Below are 20,147 nucleotides of genomic sequence, written 5' to 3' on the forward strand. Positions count from 1 at the left end.
CTAGTCATTGTAGACGTTTGAGGAGTGAACCAATGGATGGGAGGGTGCTCTCTTTCTCTCTCTCTATCCCTCTCAAATTAACAAATAATAATTTAAAATTCTCTCTCAGGGCCAGCATTGTGGAGCTGTGAATTATGCCACTGCCTGTGATGCCAGCATCCCATGTGAGAGCCGGTTCAAATCCCAGCTGCTCCACTTCCAATCCAGCTCCCAGTTAATGCACCTGGGAAAGCATCAGAGGACAGCCCAAGTACTTGGGGCCTTGCCACCCACAGGGGAGACCCGGATGTAATCACAACCTCCTGGCCCAGCCCCGGCAACTGCAGCCATTTAGGGAGTGAACCAGAGGATGGAAGATGTCTCCCTCCCTCCCTGTCTCCCTCCCTGTCTCCCTCCCTCCCTCTCTCTCTGCCTCCCTCTCTCCCTCTCTCCCTCTCCCTTAACATTGCCTTTTAAATAAATAAATAAAATTCTCTGAAGTCAATCCTAAGTTTTAAGTGTGCAGTTCAATGTTTTGATGTAGTCACACAATCTTTCAACCACCATCAAGTCTAACTTGAGAACACTTTCATCTCCTACCAGCCTCTGTGCTTGCACCTAGCAGGTTTCACCCCCAGCCCTCGGCAAGCGCTCACCCACGTTCTCTCTCCGAGGACCGTTCTAGCCACTGCATACAAATGGATTCACATACCACGTGGTGTCTTGTGACAGGCCTCTTTCATTTAGCATAACACCGTCTCGGTTCATCCGTATTGTAGCATGTTTTTGGCACTTCATTCCCTTTTACCGCTGAAAACCGTTCCGTTGTGTGAAGACGGCGCCTGCTGTTTAACATTTGATCAGCTGCTGTGCGTCTGGGTGGTCTCCACCTTCCAGCTATCACCAACGATGTTGCTGGGAGCATTCGCCCGCACGCTTCCTTGCTTTCATTCCTAGTGGAGACACATCCAGGAGCACAACCGCTGGGCCCTGGGCTACCTCAGCACTCTCCGGGTGCTTTCCCAAGCGGCTGAACCAATCTGCCGGTCCCACCAGCGAGGCTCGAGGGCTCCAACCTCTGCACGTCGTTGCCAACACTTGTCCCTGTCTCTTCCGTACCGAGGCCATGCTAGAAGTTGGGAAGTGGCACTCATTGTGGTTTTGATTTACAATCCCTGCTGGGCATGATCTTAAAGCATTTTTTCTGTTTTTTTTTTTTTTTTTTGGCCATTCACATAGCTTCTTTGCTGGGCAAGCATTTGGCTCAGAAGTTAAGACACCACCCGCATCCCATACGGAGTACTTGGCTCACGTCCTGGCTCTGCTTCCAATCCAGCTTCCTAGGAATGCACACCCTGGCAACACCCTGCACACCTCAAGTCCCTGCCACTCCCCTGGTAGTTCCTGGGAGTGAACCAGTGGATGGAAGGTCCCTCTCGTGCACGCACTCCGTATTTCTCTCTGCCTTTCAAATGTAGAATACAGAAATGTTTGAGTGTTTAAAAAAGATTTCTTTAATTGTGATACAACACCCAACATCAAATGCACCTGCCCAGCCATGTTTAAATGCACAATTCTGCCTCCATCTCCAGAGCTCTTCACTGGCCCGAAACACTCTCTGACCACCACGGAACGCTGGGATCCATCTCACCCTCACCCTCACCCTCACCCAGCCCTGTCAACAGCCACCTTCTGTCTTGATGACTCCCTAGGGACCTTGTGTACGTGAAACCGCAGAGTATTTGATTCGCTAGGGCTGGCTGGTGTCACTCGGCACAGCACCCTGGAGGTTCATCCACGCCCAGCAGGTGCAGGCTTTTCTAACTTTTGTAAAGATTTCTTCTCATTGAAAGGCAGTGACAGACAGATGGCGATCAATCTTCCACCTGCAGGTTCACTCCCAGAACAGCGCCACGGCCAGGCGGAAGCCAGGACCCAGGAACTCTGTTTGGGTCTCCCATGGAGGGTGGCAGGGACTCCAGTATTTGGGCGAACACCTGCCACCTCCCACCTGAGGGAATCAGGAGTGGAGAGAAGGCTCCAACCAGGAGACACCAGCATTGCAAGCCCCAACCTAACCCCCACCAAATACCTTGCCCAACAGAACAACTGCTGATTGGCGGGGCCCCTGGAAGTGCCGTACCTGATTGGTGGCTGTGGCAAGATCATGCATGGACTGCACACGGAAGAGTCCAGTCAGTGGTTCCAGGCCCCTCGCTTCCTAAAGCTGTCCACTGGGGCCAGCACTGTGGTGGGGTGGGCTAAGTCTCCGACCTGGGCGCCGGCATCCCGTAGGGGCGCTGGTTTGAGACCCGGCTGCTCCACTTCCGATCCAGCTCCTTGCTAATGCGCCTGGCAAAGTAGCAGCAGCAGATGACGGCCCAAGTCCTCGGGCCCCTGCACCCGTGTGGGAGACCTGGAAGAAGCTCCTGGCTCCTACTTTCAGACAGGCCCAGCTCCTGCCATTGTGGTCATTTGGGGAGTGAACCAGCAGATGGAAGGCCTTTTGATCGATTTCTCTCTCTCTCTCTGTAACTTGACCTCTCAAATAAACAAAATCTTAAAAAAAAAAAAAACCTCTTCGGCTCTTCCATTGCTACTCATTCTCTGATATTTGGTTCCGAAGAGCAGGGGATGCAACTCTGGTCCCAGGGTCAGCTGTCGCTCATCCCTCACGCTCCTACGCAGCTTGGCTGGTCAGTCTCAATCTAGCTGAAACTGGTTTAGGCTAGTGTGGTGGTGAACCCCATCAAGACGATTTAAGAGATGTTGACTTAGGAGCCTTTTGTGAGGGAGCCTGTTAAACAGGAGGGGGAGGGAACAAGGAGACAGAGCAGGGCCCTACAGGGGGGGGGGGGTCGAGGGTGTCCACTGCTGAGTGACATCGCCGTCCCCGGCACAGGACAGCTCTGCCACCAGGGTCTAAATGCTGCGCCCCAGGGATAGCTTTATCTAATTACACTTTATCTGAAAGGATTATTCAGACTCCGGAAGTTTCCGGCCGCCACTGGACTGAGCTGAACACAGGATTCAGGAACTGTCTCGCCTGCAGAGGAGGCTCCGTAACTCCGGGGTCCCTCTGACTTCTGCAGCTCGGGGTCCGCAGGGGTTTATCTCGGCTCCGTCTTGGAGAATGACCTCCCCCGCAGGTAAGAAAGCTGAAGGCAATGCCAACTCCAAAAACGCCGATTAAAATGCACCGGGCAGGCTCATCACACGCGTGTCTGACACTCCCTGTTGGCTTGTCACAGGACACAGAAGTCAGGGCAGACGTGCCCCCCAGATAATCTCTCCCACCTGATCTGGTTCCGAAAGCTGGCTGATAAACCTGCGTTTTGAGACAAGTGAGCTTCCAGGGGGAACACAGGGACGGAAGAGAGTTTCTTCCACTAAGAAAGGGAGCAGCCCGAGTGCAAGGTGCAGGCACCACAGTTCCTTTCACAGCAGGGACCTATGACTATGCCACAAAGGTGCGCCCGGACCTCAGGGACAGTGGCCACCCCGTGTCTCAGGGTTGTGGATCTCGGCCTCGACTCCCAGCTCCAGCAGAGTCGCTAAAGACCCTCCACTGGCAGGCACACAGTCAGCAGAGAGCTCAAGACACCAAGGGCCGCCAACGGCACGTCAGTCCTCACCCATCTGAGACCCAAGGGGCCTCCCACCATTTCTAGAAGGCGGGAGGATGGGTCCTGGAAATGCTCAAGGCTGCGTTCCCACCAGCGGGGCTGGACAGGGACTCGGAGACAACATTAGGTTGACTGAAAGAGGCCAAGGTCATGGACGCTGCTGGCACTTTGCGCTGTGGCCCGAGAGCCTTGCCCCCCGGCCACACAGGCCAGGAAACAGAACGCAGAGACAAAGCCTTTGTAAGGAGGAGAATTTTAACCAAATATATGAGGCTGCCGGAGCCAGGAAGTCTTATTCAGCCAGATGATTACAGCTGCAGTTTCATTTCTAAGCGTCTTTTTAGCATTACATTGTCACCTATAATAAGTAGCACTTCTCCCGCAAGTGCTAGGGGATCCTAATTGGCCCTGGAGAAGGGATTTTTCACACATTCCAGGCGGGGAAGGATGGGCGCCGTGTGCAGTTACACTAATGGTTTCATTTTTTAGAACACTGAGTGTTGTTTATGCGCTGTTCTTATTTTATTGCGCGCAGATTAACAATCGCTCATCCCAAGCAGAGAGCCGCGTCCGGGAGGGTGCGTGTCATCGCCGCGGCTACCAGCCGCCTTGATTGGTTTTTCTCTCCCCTGCTGGGGTCAATAAGCAGCTCCAGGGTGATTTCTGCTGAGTCAGGTCGCTGCGATTCTTCTTGTCCTGCCCCCGCGCCCATCATGTCTCCAAACGAGGGCTGCGCTAAAACACCACGCTTACTCCAACCGTGGAGAGACGCATCGCTCCCTGCTCGGTCCTCCTTCCCCGCGATCGATCGTCACGTGGCCCCGGCCCCGTTGTCTGGGGGAGGTGGGCAGGTGAGGGCGAAGGCAGGGAAGAAAGGAGTGCCCCCCACCCCGTGCACTCTCACCCCTTTATTTCAAAAGAGGACCCCTCCCCCTCCCGGAAATCTCCTGAATTCCACTCTCCTGTCATGTGGGTTCATCTCAGAAAAAACAGTTTTGCTGCCAGGTGACCAAAGCAAATGCAAGCAAATACCATGAAAGAAAAAAAAAAAAAAAACACGCTTTTGGCAAAGAGAAATTCTTGTTTGTGCAATTTAGAACGTGAGCACAGGCCAGGGGCCTCCGCCACAGCAGGACCCCGGACGTCCACTGCACAAAGCCACCATGCGGTGCTGCGGGCTCAGGCGACACGGAGATGAAGGTGTGCTGCCCACCCCCACCCACACCAGCACCGGCACCGGCACCGGCCTGGCCCAAGCCACGTTCTCCACGGGCGGTCACTGGATGAGTCAGCAGTGCCGACAGTGGGAAGGGGGGGGCAGCACCTCTGGGGGCCCAGGTGGGCTCAGGTGCCCAAAGCTTCAGCTTGCGGCAACAGGCTCCGTCCCTGGACCCCCTCATTCTCGCCTTTTGAGCCCAGGCCCCTTGGAGAAAACCATCAAGGACTGGACAGCTGCAAGAACCCAGAGGCTCTGGCCGCCATAGCACCCTCCCAAGGTGTCCCCAGGAAAGCAGCCAGGGCCGACCGCCTGGTGTCCGGCGCTCAGGCCCTGTGAAGTCACCGTGGACGCTGCATCAGCAGCTGCCCAGCCGTCGCTCCTGGGAGAACCCTCTGTTCACAACGTGCTCGTGAGCCCGTCAGCACGTCCCCTCGTCCCCTCGTCCCCTTGTCCGTGTATCTGCTGACACACAAGCACTGATGGACCAGCAACTCGGGCCAGCAGCAGAGTGACCGCTGCCCGAAGACTGAGTTACAACGGGCATCCTCTCCAAGAGGCCTGGGGCCATGGTGAGCTCAGAATCCCCACCGCTGGGCCCGGGAACAGCGACGACACGGCCCAGTGAGGACCGACACAGACCCTCGTTCCCAGTGCGGCTCAACCGCGAGGGCCGCCGGCACGCGCCTGCCTCGGTCTTCCCTGGGGATGCGTGCACTGGCCCTCACACCTCTTCCACAGCTCTGCACCTCTGCGAGCGGCCGTGGAAGCTGCACGGGTATTGATCTGGGGGCAACAAATTCACTTTACAGAACCGGCCGTGGGAGAAGCACAGACCCGCAGATGACGACGGAGCCTGGGTTCTGGTTCCTTTTGTGCCCTCCCCACGGGGGCTGTTCCTGGTGTCCCTGGGAGAGTCTGCCATGGCCACTGTCTCGGAGCACACACACCCGGAGGCGGAGCTGTCAGACCCTGGCTCCTTCACAGTTCCAGGTCCAGGGGCTGGACGTCCGTCACCCCCCCCCCACTAGGCGGCTTCCCCAGGTCCCCTCTGAGCTGTGTCACTCTGTCCCAGGAGACGTCACCTCCCCACACACACAGGAGGCTTCCCCAGGTCCCCTCTGAGCTGTGTCACTCTGTCCCAGGAGACATCACCCCCCCACACACAGGAGGCTTCCCCGGGTCCCCTCTGAGCTGTGTCACTCTGTCCCAGGAGACGTCACCCCCACACACACAGGAGGCTTCCCCAGGTCCCCTCTGAGCTGTGTCACTCAGTCCCAGAAGACGTCACCCCCACACACACAGGAGGCTTCCCCAGGTCCCCTCTGAGCTGTGTCACTCTGTCCCAGGAGATCCATCACCCCCAGGTCCCGTCTGAGCTGTGTCACTCTGTCCCAGGAGATCTGTCACCCTCCGGGTCCCGTCTGAGCTGTGTCACTCAGTCCCAGGAGACATCACCCCCCAGGAAGCTTCCCCGGGTCCCCACTGAGCTGTGTCACTCTGTCTCAGTCTCTTCCTCCTGGAGAGGCAGCGCTGTGGGTGTGCTGTGCGAGGGTGCAGGCGTTGTCCAGGTAGGGAGAGACTACATCCACCCAGGACGCCTGGGACATCGCAGCAGAGACGGAGACGGGGGAGCTGGGACTGGGAGGGGATGGAGCTGTCACTGGGGCCCAGCAGAACCTGAACACAGACCCTTCATTCTAATGTCTCCGGGAGTCCCTGACCTGATACGGCAGTCACAGCAAGTGATCCGAAGATTCCAGCCTGCCCCGGAGACAGGACGTCGCACGTGACCGGGAGGTGTTGTCTGCCTGACATCTCCCTGTGGGTCACTGTCCCAGGCCAGGGGTGTGGCTCTGCCTCGCTGTGGGTCACTGTCCCGGGCCGGGGTGTGGCCCTGCCTCGCTGTGGGTCACTGTTCCGGGCCGGGGTGTGGCTCTGCCTCACTGCGGGTCACTGTCCCGGGCCAGGGGTGTGGCCCTGCCTCGCTGTGGGTCACTGTCCCGGGCTGGGGTGTGGCCCTGCCTCACTGTGCAGCCCCCATGCTGATGGGGTCAGGGACCCTGGAGAGGCAGCCTCCCAGCAAGAGCTCCCCTCTGCAAGTGCCAGCGCCCCTCCTCACCAAGAAGCCCAGGAGGGGGAGATCAGGGTCTCAGCTGCCCCCTGAGAGCCGAGCGGGTCTGCACGGATCAGCTTCATTACCAGACCTAAGAGCCGGGATCTCTGCCCAGGCCCTCACCTGGAGGCAGTGAGCGGTGTCACAGACAGCGTCAGCGTCTCTGACTGCACCTGCTCAGACACCTGTCGGGCTGCGAGACTGCTCCAGGCAGCAGCACGCTGGCTGATCCAACAGCTGTGTGTGCATCAAAATTCACCTCCATTTCCCTGTCTCGCGGTGCCCCCGAACCTGGACTGCTGTATGGAGAACTCCGCCCATCCCCCAGAGAGCCCCCCATGGAAAGACCCACTTTAGACCACGGCATCCTAATCCCAGCGAGCCGAGAAAGTGACCCCACTTGGGGAAGGGTCTTTGCAGGTGTGCTTAAGGACAGTCCCACGAGGAGCTCACCCTGAGTTGTCCCAACAGCCTCAGAACCCAAGGACAAATCTCTGCTAAAGACACAGCGAGGGGAGGCACTGGGCCGCGGTGGCAGGGCTTGGAGTGGGACAGCCTCAAGGCCAGGTGCTGACACCCACCAGAGGCTGGAGAGGATAGAGGGGGGCCCTAGGTGCCCACAGGGAGAGAGGAGTCCTGGCCAGGTTCCAGCCTCCTGCAGGCTCCCCCTGGTGCCCGAGTGGCTCCGCCTCCCTCCTCCTGCAGATCTCCACCAGCGTCACTTTCTCCATGAGATCTCTTCCCATCCCTCATTCAGGACTTTCCCAGCCTTCCGGATCTTCCTCCGCCACTCTGTGTTGCTGTGGCTGTTTCTTCTTCACGTGCCACCTCCTATCCCGCTATGCCCTCTTCTTACGTGCTGCGCCCGTCCCTGGTCCCCTGTGCCTCCCCACGATGTGAACTCCAGCCCCGCAGGGACCTACGCTCCCAGGATCCCTTGACTTACCGATCGGAGATGGGCCAGGTGCACGAGGGCAGCTCAGAAGACACCACGTGGAATAAACGAGGAGAACAGAGAAGTACCGACGACCTCTCTCGCGGTACCGTGCACTGGCTGAGACTGCGAAGGAGATGAGCGCGTGTGGCCGTCGCGTGCTGTCTGGCGCACGGCTGAAATACGGCGTTCCTCTGCCCTGCTGACACTGTCGCCACGGCTTTGTCTGCTCGGCTCCATTTAGAAGTCTTCCCACTTTGGAGAATGCATTGCACGCTCTCCGCTCAGGACAGTGGTCTACTTCCTCCCTCTCTGGACCAACGTAATCCCTGGGAAAAGCCATGCCAAGAATAGTGTGATGGGGCCGGCACTGTGGTGTAGTGGGTAGAGCTGCTGTCTGCAGGGTTGGCATCCCACGTGGGCACCGGTTCGAGTCCCAGCTGTTCCACTTCCAATCCAGCTCTCTCTGTGGCCCAGGAAAGTAGTGGTGATGGCCCAAGTCCTTGGACCCTGCACCCACATGGGAGACCCAGAAGCTCCTGGTTTCAGATCAGCACAGCTCCAGCTGTTGCAGCCGACTGGGGAGTGAACCAGTGGATGGAGGACCTCCCCCCCCCCCCCCCCGCCGCCTCTCCTTCTGTCTAACTCTGAGTTTCAAATAAATAAATCTTAAACAAACAGACTAGTGTTGCCCCACACACACTCCCACAGTCGGCGCCTCCCAGTGGCACTGGCACTTCAGGGGCTTAAGCAGCAAGGGTCTGCGGCTGGCTTCTCCGGTGCCCCCTGCGACACTCGGGGAGCCCCCTGTGGGGTGGTGGCTTGGGTTTGCACCTCTGTGAGAAGGGTCCATGGCAGCCTGGAGCCTGCTCCCCAGGTCCTTCTCCAGCTTCTTCCTACGGGGCCTGCCATTCACTCCTGCTTACGTCGTTGGCCAAACCCAGCCATGTGGCTGGGAAGCGCTGAGCGGCCACGTGGTGTCCACCACCCAGTGACGGGCACCTCCCTTATGTATTCTGAACCTTTCATTCCTCACTTGGGTCAGTTGTCCTAATGAACTGTTGCTTTCTCTTTTCTTGACTCCTAAGGGCTCTGCGTCTGCTTGCCTGGCAAACCCTGTCCATCTCAGGGGCCAGCCCCGGGCTAGAGTCTGTCTTTTGCCTTGCTTTTATTGTTTTATGCCTTGCAGGGTTTAAAGGTTTTTACTCTGAAGTAAAACATGGGTACGGAGAAAACACACAGAAGGGCGAGTATGAGGCAAGCACCCCTGTGGGCAGCGCCTGGGGGCAAGCAATGCCTCCCAGGAACACCCCCGACCGATGTTCCTATCCCATCCCCCCACAAAGGAACCACCCGCCCTCTGGACTTCTGTGGTTAGGACCTTGTGTGCTTCTGAATAAACGCGCCACCCGGTGCACAGCCCTAGGGCATTATGGTCCCTGACACTCTTTTGCCCCCGTTGCCTAAGGCCCAGCCCATAAGGGGCAGGCTGCGTCCTGTGGCCTCCCTGAGTCCTGTGGCCTTGGTTCCACCTCACTCTCTGTTCTCCAGGTCTCTGCATTGTGCTGCCTGCACCACGGCCCCACAGTCAGGGTCTTGAAGCAGCCTCAGGTTTGGTCCCGTCTCAAAACGCTCGGAGCTGTCTCTCCTAAGAGCCAGAGTGTCTGGTGCAGTTATACCAACAGCAACAGCACAGGGGTGCTTCAGGAAGTTTCTGGAAAACGGAAGTCAAAGATAGGTTTGCTGGGGCCAGCGCTGTGGCACAGCAGGTTAAAGCCCTGGCCTGAAGCGCCGGCATACCATACGGCCGCCAGTTCTAGTCCCGGCTGCTCCTCTTCCGATCCAGCTCTCTGCTGTGGCCTGGGAAAGCAGTAGAAGATGGCCCAGTTCTGTGGGCCCCTGCACCCAGGTGGGAGACCCGGAAGAAGCTCCTGGCTCCTGGCTTCGGATCGGTGCAGCTCCGGCCATTGCGGCCATCTGGGCAGTGAACCAGTGGATGGAAGACCTCTCTCTCTCTCTCTCTGCCTCTCCTCTCTCTCTGTAACTCTTTCAAATAAATAAAATAAATCTTTAAAAAAATAGGCTTGTATTGCCATCAGAAAAAAACTTTAAACTGTGCCTAGCTTTTCTCATTCCACAAACTTTTTGAAGACCGCCTGGGTTGTTTTCAAGCAGTAAACGTGAGAGCCAGCATTTCAGCATTGCTGATCTCACTGAAAATGCGTCCGGAACATTCTTATTAAGAATGAAGATGGAGGCCAGCGTTGTGGTGCAGCAAGTGAAGTTGCTGCCTGTGACGCGGGCATCCCAGAGAGGCACCGGTTCTAGCGCTGGCTGCTCTACTGATGCAGCTCCCTGCTGAACTGCCTTGTGCAGCAGAAGGTGGCCCAGGTCTTTGTGCCCCTGCCACTGAGTCGGGAGACCCAGAACAAGCTCCTGGTTCCTGGCTTCAGACCCCCCAGCTCCAGCCACTGTAGTCATTTGGTGAGTGAACCAGCAGATGAAGATCTCCCTCTGTAACTCTGCCTTCCTTTTTTATTAAATATATATGTGTGTGTGTGTGTGTGTGTGTGTGTGTATTTGAAACTCAGGAGTTACACAGAGAGAGAACGAGAGAAAGAGAAACATCCACTGGTTCGCTCCCCAGTTGGCCACAACAGCTGGAGCTGCTTCCTCCAGGGGCCCAAGGACTCGGGCCATCCTCTACTGCTTCCCAAGGCCTTAGCGGAGCTGGATCGGAAGTGGAGCAGCTGGGACTCGAACCAGCGTCCCTATGGGATGCCGGCACTGCAGGTGGCGGGTTCACCTGCTACACCACAGCACTGGCCCCTGTAACTCTGCCTTTCAAACAAATAAGTCTTTCTTAAAAGTAAAGATGGAATTTAAGCTGGGACAGATTTTTTAAGCCATCTCTTCACGGTGGATAAAGGCTATCCATACACTCCTATTTCTCTGCGTGCTTTTAAAAAATCAGAATGGATGATGAAAGTCTCCAAATGCATTTTCAGCACAAAATGGAGACAATCTGTACAATTTCTGAATGGATCATCCATTGGATCTCTTTCCACTGAACTGTTTTTCTGTTCCTCACAGAATGACCTACTTGGTCATGGCGAATTTGAAAACACTAGGCTCATCCACTAACACGATGTTTACTTCAGATTTTCTGCATCTTGATTATGAATAGTCTAATTGTTGCCGTGATCAGGAGGGAAAAGTACCACTTCTCCCACTACTGCAAGCCTCGGGAACTAAGAACAGGGTTACGGTCTGGTCACAAAGCAATTCTGCAACACTTCTCTCTCTCTGCTCATGCTCTTGGCTGGCTGCAGCAGATCCTCCAGTAATGACCCCAGGAATGGAGGAGAACGATGTTTCCTTGTCGGTGTCTTCAATTTCTGGACACTTTAGCTAGTGATAAAATCAACACATCATATTTCTGTAAGACTACTGTAAGGATTTCTCGTTTTCCTATTTGATCACGTGTAAATATCTTGCTTGGATTCTTTTTCTTCTAAGTATCTTCTTTTTTTATTTTATTTTTTTGCATGATTCCCTAAAGGGGTCTTTTTCTTGTCTTTGAAGCAGGGATTTTCATGCTGACTGCTCTGAGTGACATGGCTGCACGCCTGTTACCATCGTCTCCTTTGCTGTGACACGGCTGCACGCCTGTTACCGTCGTCTCCTTTGCTGTGACGTGGCTGCACACCTGTTACTGTCGTCTCCTTTGCTGTGACACGGCTGCACGCCTGTTACCGTCGTCTCCTTTGCTGTGACGTGGTTGCACACCCGTTACCGTCGTCTCCTTTGCTGTGACGTGGCTGCACGCCTGTTACCGTCGTCTCCTTTGCTGTGACACGGCTGCACGTCTGTTACCGTCGTCTCCTTTGCTGTGACACGGTTGCACACCTGTTACCGTCGTCTCCTTTGCTGTGACACGGTTGCACACCTGTTACCGTCGTCTCCTTTGCTGTGACACGGTTGCACCCCCGTTACCGTCGTCTCCTTTGCTGTGACGCGGCTGCACGCCTGTTACCGTCGTCTCCTTTGCTGTGACACGGTTGCACGCCTGTTACCGTCGTCTCCTTTGCTGTGACACGGCTGCATGCCTGTTACCGTCGTCTCCTTTGCTGTGACACGGCTGCACGCCTGTTACCGTCGTCTCCTTTGCTGTGACACGGCTGCACGCCTGTTACCGTCGTCTCCTTTGCTGTGACACGGCTGCACGCCTGTTACCGTCGTCTCCTTTGCTGTGACACGGCTGCACGCCTGTTACCGTCGTCTCCTTTGCTGTGACGTGGCTGCACGCCTGTTACCGTCGTCTCCTTTGCTGTGACACGGCTGCACGCCTGTTACCGTCGTCTCCTTTGCTGTGACACGGTTGCACACCTGTTACCGTCGTCTCCTTTGCTGTGACGTGGCTGCACGCCTGTTACCGTCATCTCCTTTGCTGTGACACGGTTGCACACCTGTTACCGTCGTCTCTTTGCTGTGACATGGCTGCACACCTGTTACCGTTGTCTCCTTTGCTTCCGCCATTTTCTGGAATCTCGTCTTCAGATATTTCTTCTGCTTCGTTCTGGTTCTCTCCAGAGCCGACGCATCCACCTACAGGATCTTCTTGCACAGCTGCTGCCCCATTTTACCTGGTGTTCTCTGGGTTTCCTTTCTCACTTCCTCCTCTACATCAGCTGTTGGCTATGACTTTCTTACCTTTTATGTGGGGCGGCAGCATCCCATTCCACCAACACGTCTAAGATACTTTTACCCTGTTCTACTTTTTTCTTGAAACTTCAGTTTACTCCTCCTGCTCTTTCATTTATTTTAAGATTTATTTATTTATTTGAAATTCAGAGTTATACAGACAGAGGAGAGGCACAGAGAGAGAGAGAGGTCTTCCATCCAATGGTTCACACCCCAGATGGCCACAGCGGCCGGAGCTGCGCCGATCCGAATCCAGGAGCCGGGAGCTTATCTTGGTCTCCCAAGAAGGTACAGGGGCCCAAGGACTTGGGCCATCTTCTACTGCTTTTCCAGTGCATTCAGCAGGGAGCTGGATTGGAAGTGGAGCAGCCAGGACTAGAACCTGTGCCCATACGGGATGCCAGTGCTTCAGGACAGGGCGTTAACCCGCTGTGCCACAGCACCAGTCCCCTGCTCTCTCATCTAAAAATTAGAGTATTTTATTTGTTGTATCTGTTACTATTGCTTCATTGCTTTAAAACTTCATGGAAGGGTGAGTGTCGTGGCACAATGGGTAAGCCACTGCCTGCAACCCCAGCATCACTGGTTCAAGTCCTGGCTGCTCTGCTTTCAATCCAGCTCCCTGCTGATGCACCTGGGAGGCAGCAGATAATGGCACAAGTACTTGGGCCCCTGCCACCAACGTGGGCAACCTGAACGGAGCTCCTGGTCCCCGGCTTCTGCCTGGCCCAGCCCCAACCATCGCAGCTACTTGGGGAGTAAACGAACTGGAGGATGGAACCTCCTTAGGCCACTCTGCCTTGCGAATTTTCACCTGCATTTCACAGTGTTGTAGGTGGACTACAGGTCCACATCCTACTTCATGGAGCAGGAAGTCGTAACAACGAGGGTAGAATTAAGGCTGCTGACGAATGACCTGGATGTCAGGAGACTGCTCCGGACGCTCAGGGTGGGACCAACTCAATACAATGGTCTTTACGTTTGGAAGAGTCCGCGTCAGACTCAATGTGACAAAAACCCAGCCTCCGGGTGCTGGCTTTAAATATGGAGAAGGAAGCCAGGAGCCAGGGCAAGCAAGTGGCCCGCAGACACTGCGGAAAGCACGAGAGAACAGCTCCACCCCAGGCCTGCAGAGCGGAGTGCACCCAGCACCTCGGAGCTGGCCCAGGGAGCCCAGCATCAGACTCTGACCTCAGCACTGGGAGACAAGGAACCTGTGCTGTCAGAAGCCACCATGTTCACAGTCCCTTGTAACTTCCACAACTGGAAGTGAACACACGCTGCCAAATATTTAACGAGAGTTTTGCATTTTGCTGCTGTTTTTCTCAGTGCCTCGGTGTAGCTACTTGGGCAGGTCTGTGTGTTTACTCCTCGTTGCTGGGTGAGGTTGGGTTTGGGCATCAGCCGTCTTCAGGACAGTTCTGTGGGCAGGGAGGGGAGGCTATGGGAGGCTCTCTGCATAGCTGTCCCCAAACCTGATGGCTTCCATGGGAAGAATGCCCTCCCCAGTGACCCTTCCCCCAGCCCCGCCGTGGTAGCAGCATGAGCCTCAAGGCTGTGTCTCCACCGGAACGCAGCGCCTGGACGGTCCCCAGCTCTGCCCACTCCCCTGCGCCAGGCCGGCGCGGGCTCAGCTGCTCTCCGCAGCACTGACCCCCATGCTGCAGGTCTCTTCCCACAGCTGAAAATCAAGTCTGCAGTTCTCACTACTCCTTTTTATTTTTCCTGCATTTTTGGTGGTTGAGCAATTCTGAGCTAGAGTTTTGTTCAAAGGAGATTCTCATCTGAATTTTTAGCAAGTGCCCCGGCTGGGCAGAGGGTAGCTCTGGGTCACCCATTAAGAACCACCTGGCAATTCTTCACCATCTCTGCCCTGAATCAGAGGCAAGGACGGAGCTGAGCCAGTGCCCGCCCTTGGGCTCCCTCGTGCGCCGTGCAGAACAGATCCACGGCTAAGGGAGACCTTAAGGGCAAAACATCTTGTTTGTTAAACCAAAGAATCACGGAGAGCCAACAGCTCTGTGTGCCTGACATATTCCTCACGTAATTTGCAGGGCCCGGCACTCTCACCACTCCGTGGGCTGACAGAGAAGGGGGCAAGAAGCACCTCTTAGTGTGTGGGAAGACTCCCGTTCAGAACAAAAGGACTTTAGGGGGTCCACGGCCGCCACCACAAGGTGATGCCAACCCGAACACCCGTTAGCAAACGACCGGATGGACAAGTTCTGAGGGTCTCCTACAGTCTCAGTCTCACTCACATTCCCCAGGGGACTGTCACAGTACAGCCTGCAAAAGGAAGGTTCTGACACCTGCTGTTGCATGGGCAAACTGTGAGGACACGGTGCTGAGTGGAAGAAGCCGGTGACAAAAGGGCCAGTATTGGGGCCGGCGTTGTGGTGTAGCGGGTAAGGCCACTCTTGTAGTGCCAGCATCCCATATGGGCGCTGGTTCCAGTCCCAACTGCTCCACTTCCAATCCAGCTCTGCAATGGCCTGGGAAAGCAGCAGAAAATGGCCCAAATCCTTGGGCCCCTGCACCCATGTGGGAGGCCCAGGGGAAGCTCCTGGCTCCGGGCTTTGGATCAGCACAGCTCCGGCTGTTGCGGCCATCTGGGGAGTGAACCAGCAGATGGAAGACCTCTCTCTCTCTCTCTTTGCCTCTCCTCTCTGTAACTCTGCCTTTCAAATAAACAAGTCTTAAATATATCTATGTATCTATCTATATCTATTATATATATATATATATATATATATATATATATATAGGTCCAGTGTTGTGAGATTCCACTTATCTAATGAGTTCCATCTCGAGAGAGAAAGAAGGTAGAAGGGGGGGTGGCTAGGGGCTGCAGGGCACTGGTGTCTAATGAATGGTCAGTTTCTGTCATATGAGACGGAAAGAGTGCTGGATGGCGACACACAGCCTCACCCATCCACCCAGAGGGCAGATTCAGATTCAGGAAGAGCAGTCCTAGCAAGGCTGAGTTCACAACCTGGAAGACCGGGCGCTGGTGGCCAGCACACCCGGGCGGTCTGCAGCAAGCTGTGTGCTTCCCAGCAGACAGGACCCTCCCCGGGTTCCTCGTGGCAATCTCCCTGGCACTTGCTTCAGCTCCTCTGGCCCTCCTAACACCCTGGTAGTTTCAGAACTTCCCAGGTGCATGCGCCGTGGCTGCCAGCCAAGCCAGCTCCTCCTGCAAGCTGTTAGGCCAGCCAGTTGTCTACTCACAGCTCAACACTGAAACGGAACCCCATGTCTGCATCTCAGAGCTGGACGGAGAGACGGGTCACACAGCCGGAGTGCACGCCATGCCCAGAGATGACCCTGCAAAATGGCTACGATGCATGTTCTGCGTGATGTGCCTTGAAAAACAAAAAATGTTTAAGACCAGAAATCCAATCCTCTCCTAGCACGATGATCCAGCTGATGACGAAAATGCCTTTGACTCCTTAAACCCTTAAATCATCTGTGTGGTCCATGCCACGAGGGCCAGTGAGCAGGGAGGGCCGCTCCCAGATGCGTCTGGACTGTGCCACGAGGGCCAGTGAGCGGGGAGGGCTGCTCCCAGATGCCTCTGGACTGTGCCACGGGAGCAGTGAGCGGGGAGGGCCGCTCCCAGATGCCTCTGGACTGTGCCACGGGAGCAGTGAGCGGGGAGGGCCGCTCCCAGATGCGTCTGGGCTGTGCCACGGGAGCAGTGAGCGGGGAGGGCCGCTCCCAGATGCGTCTGGACTGTGCCACGGGAGCGGTGAGCGGGGAGGGCCGCTCCCAGATGCGTCTGGGCTGTGCCAAGAGAGCAGTGAACAGGGAGGGCCACTCCCAGATGCGTCTGGACTGTGCCACGGGAGCAGTGAGCGGGGAGGGCCGCTCCCAGATGCGTCTGCACCGGAAGGAGACATGCAGTGCTGATGGGAGAGCTCGCGGTGTGGGCAGCGGGGGTCCCGACGGGAGAGCTCGCAGTGTGGGTGGTGGGGGTCCTCCCCCACCCCATGCTCACTCCGGGAAGAGCTACAGACACCTGGGTCCTTGCTGGGCTTGTCTGTTACTCGCGTGGAGGACGTAAGGGGCTACCGTGTCCCTCCTGGAATTTCTACGGTAACATCCTAACCCCCCGTCTTCAGAACTCAACTGTATGTGACGGTGGAGCTCTCGAAGAAGGAATGAAGTCAACAGGGGTCAGCGGGGTGGGCCCCCATCCCAGGAGACGAGCAGAGGAGGACACACACACACACACACGAAGATGGCGCCTACAAGCCGAGCAGGGGGCCCCAGAGGAAGCAGCCCTGCCCACACCCCACCTCGGACCCTGGATTGTGAGAAAATACATTCCTGTAGTTTAAACCCTCGCTGCCACCCCAGTGTGGGCTCTTCTGCACGCTGGCCCCGGGAAGCTAACACAGGCTGCGGGTGCAGCCCCTGCAGGGTCCATCACCGACCTGTGTCCCCCAAACCCTCACACCCCCCGGGCTTTTCTTCGCCCTTCAAGCCCTCAGGAAGTAATAAATACCATGCCACTTGAGTCTGACAGCAGTGGGCCACTGGGACGGGTTCTCAACGAGGAGAGGACATGGAGGTGGACGTGCCCCGGCCCTGTCTTGGGTTCCTAACAGGGAGCGTCTGGCCCAGCCACACACCCTCCCCGCGCCCCCACCCAACCCTACACGTCTGGAGCTGCAAAGCTCCCCCGAGATTCCTACTACAATCGATGGCGGTGTCTTCTCCAAGTTTATTTCCACCTCAAGACGGGCAATTATCTGAAATTTATCTCAGCTAAGAAGAGAGGACATTACTGTGATTCTCACCTGCACTTGGCAAACACTGATGCATTCCCCCAGGTGTGTGGAAGCCAATTAGCGTCTCTGTTAATACGAGTTAATGTGAGGAACAGTTAAGGGCGTCTCTCTCACCAGGCAGTGCGCCAGGCACTGCGGATCTGAAGACGGCAGGGAGAGATGTGGGGACTGGCCCAGGGGAGCAGAGCGTCCCCCGAGAACCAGAGACGAATGCAACAGAAACAGCGATGGGCCCAACAAAGGGAGGACCAGGGCTCGGAGAGAGGCGACAGAGGCCAGGTCAGCCCAGGTGCTCAGCAGGTGGGGCGGGGCGGCTGCTCGGCTCCGCATCGCTGTGAGAGGCTGCTGGGCACAGAGGCCGGGCCCTGCCTCAACTTCCCTTTCACAAGCTGCTGAAACCTGCTTTTTAAAAAAAAAGTTTATTTATCTATTTGAGAGAGTTAGAGAGAGCACGAGACAAAGGGAGAGAAATCTTCCATCTGCTGGTTCACTCCCCAGATGGCCACGATGACCAGGGCTGGGCCAGATCGAAGTTAGCAACCAGGAGCTTCATCTGGGTCTCCCACATGGGTGCAGGGGCCCAAGGACATGGGCCATTCTTTGCTGTTTTCCTGGGTCATTAGCAGGGAGCTGGATGAGAAGTGGAGCAGCCAGGACTCAAGCCAGCACCCATATGGGATGCCAGCACCACAGACAGTGGCTTTACCACAGTGGCTATGTCTCCTTGTTTTGTTTGTTTCTCAAAATTTATTTTGAGACAGAGATATTTTTCCGTCCACTGTTTCACCCCCCAATCTCCCACAACACACCTGGGACTGGGTCAGGCCAAAGACTGGAGGCCGGGACTCACTGGCTCTCCTATGTGAGTGGCAGGGACGCAAGCACTTGGACAATCAATCACCTGCTGCCTCCCAGGATGCGCACTAGCAGGGACTTGAACCCAGGCACTCTGATACGGAAGCAGGCACCCCAGGCCGTGTCCCACTGCTGCCCCACACGCCACGCCTGAAGAGCTGAAGTTCCCAGGTGATGCCCATCGTCCTGGCCAGTGACCCTCACTTGGAGAACTATCAAGCCAAACCACTACGGAGTGACTGAGACTGGGTGGAGCTGAGAAGGAAGTGGGAGGTGAGAGGAGAAAGGCGGGCAGACCCAGACTGGGAAGAGAAGCCGGAGAGGAGCCATGGGCAAAGGGAATGCGGTGAGCCTGCCCAGGCTGAAACCAACAGGACAAACCCGCACCTGGTAGTGTGCACAGCAGCTGCAACCCAGCTGCCCTTCAGAGGTGAGGGGTGGGCCCGCGCTGTGGCGTAGCAGGTAAAGCTGCCACCTGCAGTGCCGGCATCCCATACGGGTGCTGGTTCCAGTCCCAGCTGCTCCACTTCCAATCCAGCTCCCTGCTAATGCACCTGGGAAAGCAGCAGAGGATGGCCCAGGTCCTTGGGCCCCTGCACCCATGTGGCAAACCTAGAAGTGGCTCCTGGCTTTGGCCTGGTCAGCCCTAGCCATTGCGGCCATTTGAGGGAATGAACCTGTGGATGGAAGGCCTCTCTGTCTCTGTCTCTCTTTCTCTCTCTGTAACTCTGCCTTTCAAAAAAAAAATAAATAAATTTTTTTTTATGTGAAGGGGAAGGCAAACCATGGTCCCTCCAGAGATCAAGGACAACAAATAATCTGTCAAGCCCCAGAAAGCCCCAGAGGAACTTTAAATGCCTCCAGCTAGTAAAGAAGCCAGTCTGAAAACCACACGCTATGATTCCTATCACAGGGTGTTCTGGAAAGGGCAAACTATGGTGACAGGAAGGAGGAGGTGGTGGTGAACAGGTGGAGCACAGAGAATTTCCAGGGCACTCAAACTCCTCTGTGTGCTGTCACAGGGACGGACACGCGTCACTGTCCTGTGTGTGCTGTCACAGGGACGGACACGCGTCACTGTCCTCTGTGTGATGACACAGGGATGGACACACGTCACTGTCCTGTGTGTGCTGTCACAGGGACGGACACGTCAGTCCTGTGTGATGTCACAGGGACGGACACGCGTCACTGTCCTGTGTGTGCTGTCACAGGGACGGACACGCGTCACTGTCCTGTGTGATGTCACAGGGATGGACACGCGTCACTGTCCTGTGTGTGCTGTCACAGGGACGGACACGCGTCACTGTCCTGTGTGTGATGTCACAGGGACAGACACACGTCACTGTCCTGTGTGATGTCACAGGGACGGACACGCGTCACTGTCCTGTGTGTGCTGTCACAGGGACGGACACGCGTCACTGTCCTGTGTGTGCTGTCACAGGGATGGACACGCGTCACTGTCCTGTGTGTGATGTCACAGTGATGGACACGCGTCACTGTCCTGTGTGTGCTGTCACAGGGATGGATACACGTCACTGTCCTGTGTGTGATGTCACAGGGATGGATACACGTCACTGTCCTGTGTGTGATGTCACAGGGATGGACACGCGTCACTGTCCTGTGTGTGATGTCACAGGGATGGATACGCGTCACTGTCCTGTGTGTGCTGTCACAGGGATGGATACACGTCACTGTCCTGTGTGTGCTGTCACAGGGATGGACACACGTCACTGTCCTGTGTGATGTCACAGGGATGGACACCATCACTGTCCTGTGTTATGTGTCCCCATCCATCCAACAAACCCACAGGATGGCAGCAGGCCTTGTGACACAGCAGGTTAGCCACTGACCTGCACACCCGCCTTCCATATCTGAGGGCCTGGATCAGCTCCCACCTCTGCTTCCAATCCAGCTTCCTGCTACT

General features: G+C 56.1%; 1 long non-coding RNA gene across 1 annotated transcript in view; it reads right to left on the reverse strand.

Annotated features, from left to right (window-relative positions):
* Window positions 1-20,147, reverse strand: part of LOC138846957 (uncharacterized) — a 90,187-nt gene that overhangs the window by 42,764 nt on the left and 27,276 nt on the right. The window contains exon 2 of the long non-coding RNA XR_011384496.1: window positions 7,884-8,200. This is a non-coding gene — a long non-coding RNA (uncharacterized lncRNA). The remainder of the gene's footprint in view (window positions 1-7,883; window positions 8,201-20,147) is intronic.

This window comes from Oryctolagus cuniculus, chromosome 19 (assembly GCF_964237555.1).
Source record: "Oryctolagus cuniculus chromosome 19, mOryCun1.1, whole genome shotgun sequence".
In the NCBI taxonomy this organism is placed as follows: domain Eukaryota; kingdom Metazoa; phylum Chordata; class Mammalia; order Lagomorpha; family Leporidae; genus Oryctolagus; species Oryctolagus cuniculus.